This window comes from Ixodes scapularis, unplaced genomic scaffold, assembly GCF_016920785.2.
Source record: "Ixodes scapularis isolate PalLabHiFi unplaced genomic scaffold, ASM1692078v2 PGA_scaffold0__279_contigs__length_252992795, whole genome shotgun sequence".
In the NCBI taxonomy this organism is placed as follows: Eukaryota; Metazoa; Arthropoda; class Arachnida; order Ixodida; family Ixodidae; genus Ixodes; species Ixodes scapularis.
This window is the reverse complement of record NW_024609835.1, coordinates 166,757,859-166,765,491: the sequence shown is the minus strand read 5'-3', so window position 1 is coordinate 166,765,491 and position 7,633 is coordinate 166,757,859. Positions and strand designations below refer to the sequence as shown.

At 48.0% G+C, this 7,633-nt stretch overlaps 1 non-coding gene across 1 annotated transcript; it reads right to left on the bottom strand.

Annotated features, from left to right (window-relative positions):
- Positions 1–7,553: 7,553 nt before the first annotated feature.
- Trnat-agu lies at positions 7,554–7,633 on the bottom strand. Its single transcript has one exon. It is a non-coding gene; the product is annotated as a tRNA-Thr (tRNA).

The window sequence follows — 7,633 nt, the reverse complement described above, 5'->3', positions numbered from 1 at the left end:
TGCACTTGACGTCACTTCCGGTTATACTCAAATCGAAACCATAATTGTCGTCTGCTATCCGTGCCTTGACGCCATGTTGGAGGCATTCGACGTCTAAAGGCTCGTTCACACTCTTGCAACCGAGTACGACCGAGAGAGACCAGACCGGTTTTTAATCCTCTTGCGACTTCTTAGGACCAGCTCCGCAGCAGCGCGCCCGGTCCTAAGAAGTCGCAAGAGGATTAAAAACCGGTCTTGTCTCTCTCAGTCGTACTCGGTTGCAAGAGTGTGAACGAGCCTTAATTGTGGCAGCGGCAGTGTTATAGAGTCATAAAGCCGTCTTTGTATAACCACATTTCAAAATATTTTTTTGCCCTAGTCGATCGCAAAGATGTTCCTCATCTGACACGAACTTCGTCCACAAACCCGTAGTTGGGGTATGAAGATTTTCTGTCGAGATCATGGAGTCAAGACGATCATGGAGTCAAGATCAAGACGCATAGACGCGGACATCGACGGCCCCATTGGGCCGTCCCGATGAGCCCATATCGCTTGCGACGCCTTAACATGCACAAAGAAGCAGCAGAACATCATCTGTAAGTGTCTCCTTGTTATTTTCTTTTTATAGTTTGCAGGAAAACCCCTGAATCGCGCGTTGAGAAAATTAAATAAAGTTGAAAAGCGGTCGAGTAACTTCAACTTGTCGAGGCAAAGCGAATATCCCTAAACCAGTCTATTCCTTCCAACATGCTTCCAATATTATGCCAATGGTGTTGTCAAACTAAGATTTACCAGACTAAGAAAAAAAGGACGAAAAGATAGCAACGGCGCGTCTTCCTCCCTTCTACTGACGCGTCCCCAAGCGGACACGAGAAGAAAGGAGGAACGAGACGTTTTTCTCCTTCTCCATGCAAATGGAAAAACGTTTCCGAACTGTCTCCTCATCTTCTTACGGTTTCGTTTTTCGAGCACGTCGCGCGCATTGTTTAATAAATGTTGTTGAGTTGATCGAGCTGCAGCGGAAGTGAAGGCCGCCTGTAATTCCGTCTCCCAGTCCACACGTGCAGAGCATTTCGGTTACATTGACGTTTTTATTACTAATTTTATCAAACGAGCAAACGAAGCCTTTAGAAACAGCGAAGTTCCGGAGCAGCGCCAGCAGCACTACGTACATTGGGCTGAGAAGGCCGCCTCCGATTGCAGAACGACGTTTCGACGTTGACGAAGTACGGAAACTGCGGAAACTGCACCCAAACAGGCAGGTCTGGCTGCCGGGTGCCTTCTGTGCTGAGTTTGGTTCTGTTTTACGGTGCCAAGTGCCAACCGGCAATCAACGTGGTACTGTGCTTCTGCGTGTCACCAACATAGCAGGAACATCGCGATGGCAGTGTTGTGCGTTGTGAACAGAAGACTGGAATTATCGCCAATGTGACCGTGTGTTCGCGTATCCGCGGTGTAGCAAGATGAGATGACGTAAACTTTCCGGCATTGATGCCGCTGGACGGGAATTGTTCATGCGTAATAGAGCGCTGATCGGTGGCCGAGTGGGCTAAAGCCCACACCCAGCTCGACCCGTGTGGAGCGAAAGCTCGCGCTGCAGAACCCAGGGATCCTGGGTTCGAGCCCCACCCCTGCCCGTTTCGGTCTGGATGAGCATCGTACCGGCGTGCGGTCGTGTATCATTACTGCGTGAGCACGTTAAAGACCCCAGGTTAGCAGTCGTACTGCACTGGCGAAATTGCTCATCTACAGTGTAAACCATGTCGCCCCTTCTTGCAGACCAACCTTAGGCTGTATAAATCACTAAAACGTCCAATTTGGCTTTGACCGCAAAGCACGCAGCAGCTGAGTCTTGCAGCCCAATTGTTGAAACAACCAGTTTTTTCGTTTTTTTTTTTAGAACATATTGGCTAAAGCAGGAGTGAAAGTAACAAGTAAATTACAAGCACTTTTTAAACCAATAAATTAAATACATGGATATACATAATTGAGGCATATACCAATAAAGGCAATAAAGGGGAGTAACCTGCAAAACACTGACATGCAAAATATTTTATACGGAAAAAGTAGGCACATCTAAAAAAAAAGAAATATCAATGGCATCACAAAACTCTGTAGCCTCAAAAATGTTTACTCGTATTTTACACACGAAGCATGCAGCGCACGCGTTCGTGATCCCATGACACACGATATACCCCGGCGCCGATACGCTATAGAAATGCATTATTCATGTGCACGTAAGAAATATCGGACTGGTGGCGCTCGAACGCTCCTCCGGCGCTCAGCCAACACCACCTACAGACTATAGACGAAGTCTGCTTACTTTCCCTACCTCCTTCATGAAACGTCACCACATTTCGGCACAGATGAATGAACATCAAGTCCAGCCAAACACCGACGATCAGTTGCAGCCCGACGGCAACCAAATTTGGGTGGATGAGCCTTGGCTGAACACGTCTCTCGTGCTGATATCAGCCATGGCACGAACATCGTGGGTGACACTACATCGTCCTTGAAATGCGTCTTCCACTTATAACCATAACCTATGACGTAATAAGAGCCGGCGTGTTATGCTGTCGGATGTCGCGATCCTAGCGGTTGGTCGGAAGAGGTCCGCCAAAAAGTACTAGCGAGGGCTATGGTCGCTGTAGTCGCGAAGTCCCAACTCGTGGCTGCTGAAGCTTTGGCGGTCTGTCAAGCGAATGCAACCCGTAGAAGAAGTCTGCGCATTCATCTCCGCTGCTGCGTCACCACCAGGATCACAACATGCCAGAGCATGACACATTCGTGGCGTCGTCAGGAGGAAATAGAGGGACCACGTTTGAAGACGCCGTAAAGACACCAGTCGCGTCCTAGAGGAGATTCCTTATCCAGACCTAGAGGAGATTCCTTATAATGAATTACAGACTGCTGAGTGTCGCCATTGATGGTACAATTGACGGCGCGTATGCCCGAATTTGTGGGGAACGTCCTCTTTTTGGCCGATTTTGACGTCTGAGGCAACCTTTGGAGAGCGATAACTAAATAAATTCTGGGCCGCTTCAAAAGCACTCGGGCATACGCGTCATACACCTAGAGGAGATTCCTTATAATGAATTACAGACTGCTGAGTGTCGCCATTGATGGTACAATGGACGGCGCGTATGCCCAAATTTGTGGGAAACGCCCCTTTTTTGGCCGATTTTGACGGTTGAGGCAAGCTTTGCAGAGTGATAACTAAATAAATTCTGGGCCGCTTCAAAAGCTCTCGGGCATATGCGTCGCAGAACTGGAGGAGATGCATTATTATGGCTTATAGAGTACTGAGTGTCGCCATTGATGGTACAATTGGCGGCGCGTATGTCCAAATTTCTGGAACACACCCCTTTTTTGCCTGATTTTGACGTCTGAGGTTGTGATGACTTAAGAGATACTGGGCCGTTTCAAAAGCTCTTGGGCGCACGCGAAGCAAACCTACATAAGATTGATTAATTAGCAGTAACAGCGTGCTAAATGTCGCCATAAATGGTACTCTTCATGTCCCGTTCGCCAAAGTGTCTGGACCACGCCCACTCATTTTGGCATTTTTATTTTTACTACCATTCTTGGAAGTGGAATAGCTGGTGAAATGAAATTTGGACACTTTGTAAAAGATAGTTCGGATCAAAAAACGCTTTGACTCCTTAATTATTCAGCGCTTCAAGTATAATGTATTTGAGCTAATTACGCGATAAGAACAAAAAACAAAAACAAAAAAAAAAACCTGCATTTAGGTTTTGTGTTTATCAATTAAGAAAATATTCAGTGTAGTTGCCGTTTTGTTATACATTACATATGTTGCTAAAAAAATGTATTTAGGAACACAACAACGTCACTGAATCCTCGAGTCTCCTCACCAACTGCGGATTCTTTTTGGTATTTAAAGCCCTGGGGAACCACATTAAATTTAAGTAATTTGAAAATAAAAACTGTTTCCATGGAGCTAGAGACATTGGCTATATATATAGCAAAATGCAACTAAATTGATCGTGTGGTTTTCTTAGGGTTTGCATCGAATGTTGAAAAGACGTATGATTTTTCTGCGGTTCGCCATAGGAACCAATGAGTAAAAGTTTGGTTGCATTTTGGCCAGACTTAATATAAACCCAGGACCACGAAAATTATCGTGGAGGTTGAGGGCAACGTATTAAAACGTGACACAAAAGTGCAAAGGCATTGAGTGATTAGTTTTCTTTGTATAAAAAAAGATCGCTTTGGTCCATTGAGTTACGGGCGCCGGCGCAGCGGCGGCCGATAGATGGCGTAAGTAGTAACGGCGCTCGCCTGTCCGAGAATCTTGGGGTTGCGTGTTTCAGGTAGGGCTAGGCAAAGGTACTCAAAAAAATATTTGAGAATATAAACACCGAGTAAGGTACATGTATGTTAGGGTCAAAATAAGGTTACGAGGGGGGACCCAAAAGCAACTGGAATGAATTTGTGGAGGAGAGGCCGTTCGCAGTACCAACTTCCGCCGCTAGCAGCGCTTAGCGGCATCCCTTCCGAGTCAGTTTGCCGACAGGCGTCGTCTCCTAAAGTTGTAGCGGCATGTTGTGAATTTTTTCCCCAAGCACTTAAAAATCATTCCTCGTTTTTTTTTTTTTTTTTTTTTTTTTTTTTTTTTTTCAATGTTTGATTTAAAGGGACGGCGTGCGGCCGTGAAATTGTTTATTTAAAAAAAAAACGGCGGCGGAAACTTTTGTAACTCTTCAGGCAGCTTACAAAAAAGATGCTATGAAGAAATTGCAGGTTTACGGGCCGTATTCTTGCTTCAAGGCCGGTGAAGAGATGATCGACAACCAACCTCGTTCAGGGCGACCCTCAAGCTCCTCTACTGATAGAAACATCGAGAAAGCTCGGACAGTGTTCACTGCGAGTTTGTTCGTCCTGGTGAAACCGTTAATCGGTGTTTAAAGGGACCGTGAAGGCAATTTGATTTTTTTAAAAAAGAAGGTGTTTTCGGAAGCATTGGGGTCCTGGCATGCCACACAATTTTTTCTAGAACGTTGTGACTCTTATTTCTGTACCTGCAAATAAATTTGCGAAACCGAAACAAACATTCAGATTTCTTCCCTTTTTCGCCTCTGGAAAGACTAGTGACGTCAGGGAGCACTGTCGGCATCGGTAGGATTTAGTGAATACTCAATGTGGTTCCCGTGGTTCGCTCTAGTGCACGGCGGTCTGTGAAGAAAACCTGGAAGAAATGGACGACAACGCCGCGCTCGCAAACGAGTTTGAGCTCCCGTTCAGCGACCTCACGCCGACTGAACGGGAGATGCTGCTAAGGACGCGGAACTAACGACGAACAAATCCTGACACCGCTGTCCACAGCTCTACGCAAGACGACAGCGCGCAACCAAATGCTGCGCATTGCTGCATCGGTCGGCAGTTTATGCAAACTAACGTCACCCGATCGACCGCACGTCTTTAGCCGACCTTTCTGCACATAAACGCGGCATGATTGGTGAGACACCAGTTCGCAAAGCGAACACGAGACGACGTACGAAACCAAAACCAAAAGTCCGCCGCCCCCGGCGCTCGTACCTTTTTCTTTTCTTTTTGTCCATGGTTGCTCGATGCTTTTTACGCGCCCGAGGTAGCAGCAGTAGCAGTGCGGGATGCGTTCAACCAGTGACAAACGGAGGGATCGCTTCCGATTATGCATTTATACACGGTATGAAACCTATTATTTCCCAACTACAACTTCAAAAGATTATCCAACGTTCAAATAAAAATTTTTCATCACATCTCTCCACCGAAATCGAAACCAAGAGCGCGTCTATCGTTTGAACCAATCGCCAGACGAGGTGCCCGTTGTCGTCACGCTTCGGCGCACTTTAGTTCACCTGTCTGCCGCCGACTCGGTGGGGTCTCAAGCATCGTTCCCGGCGCTATTATTACCGCGCCGCTCGATTGGTGCGGCACCCAAACTTCTGTTCGGGCTAGAACTTGGTCAACAGTATCTGAGACGTGCCTGACATCCATTTCAATCGTCGAATAAAACTTCGAAACTGCCTCCATGGTCCCTTTAACCTGGTAGTTTTGCGACGCTTGCGTAACTCAGTGAGGCAGAAACGCCCCAACTTGTGAAAATGGGGGGGGGGGGGGGGGGGGGGGGGGGGGGGGGGGGGGGAACTGGTGGTTCCATCACGATGATGCCACAGCACACATTGCCTTGTCAGTGAAATGATTTTAGAGCAAAAATGGCATGAGACCGCTTTTGCACTTCGCTATTCAAAAAAAGTCTTGAAAGGAAAATATTTTGTGGATGTGGAAAGTCCTTGAAATCAGACATTACAAAAAAAAAAAGGGGGGGGGGGGAATGATTTTAAAGCATTTGAAAAAAAAATTCACAACGTGCCGCTAAACTGACTTGGAAGGGGTACCGCGAAGTTCTGCTAGCGGCGGCAGCTGGTACTATGAATTTTGCAGAAATTCATCACGGCTACTTTTGTGTCTCGCCTCGTGTTGAGATACGTTAGTCTTTTATGTAATAGGACAGGGGTGGCCAAGCTGCGGCTCTTCGCGTGTGAAAGTGCGGCTCCCGGCTCCCTCCCTCCTCCCCCCCCCCCCCCCCCACCCCCCTCCCGCGCACTTCCCCAAAAAGAGAAGTGGAACGCGTTTTAAATCGAAAGGCAGCTTGCGGTTTGGTAGTCTTGTGCTACTGCTACATTACGTACAGTTGGACTGCTTTTGGCTTGGAAAGATTTAAAGTAGTGCGAGTTTCATTTATCGCTCTAGACAAAAGTTTGCCCCCCCCCCCCCCCCCCCCCCCCCCCGCGGCTCTTGGAAGTTCCCTGTAGTACGATATAAAAAAAAAGTATCCCGATTTGCAGATATAGGTACATATAGAAATATCCTTTTCCCTAACTTGTGTGATTGCGGAGTGTTGTGAAAGGCCCCGAGACGATTTTCGCCCTGCAGTTCGACCGCCACAGGTACACGGCCTTGAGCGTCGTCACCAGGTGGTTCTGGTGAGCTGTGCCCGGAAGCAAAGCGAGAGGCGCCATGTGGTCGCTAACGTGCCCTCGTACAAAAGGTCGACCTGGCCTACAACGAGGGATTATAGAGTTGACCGACGCCAGTGTCAACCCGAGACGTCATTACCAACTGGCCCCTCTCCTGCTGATTCTGTCTGGCTCCGACGCACGGCGCCCCGACGGCATTGGGACGCTCTTGGACAAAGGAGTGGGCGTTGCGCCCTAATCCCAGCTTGGAGCGTTTATGGGATTACTTCCCTACTGCACGGAAGCCAAGAAGCCTGCACTTGGGAGAATTAACTCTCTTCCTCTATTCAGACTTCGATGGCACCGTGGAACGCCCGAAATTGACCGGCGAAACCGTGACCAAGGACGCCTGGCCCATCGGTGTGCGTGACGCGAGTGGCGGTGTGTGGAAGAGAGGGGAGGGTCGGGATTATAATGCAATTCAATGCAAAGGTGCAAGCGAGTTGGACAAGAGTGACGAAAATAATCCCTGGAGAAGGGGAACAAGAGGGACAAAGGACAAACACAAATCTCCAAACACAGCTAGGTGACTGCTGCGCGACCGAAAAAATCCGCCTGGTCCGGGTATCGAATATCGAACCCGGGACCTCTCCATTACTGGTGGAGCGCTCTACCAACTGAGGTAACCAGGG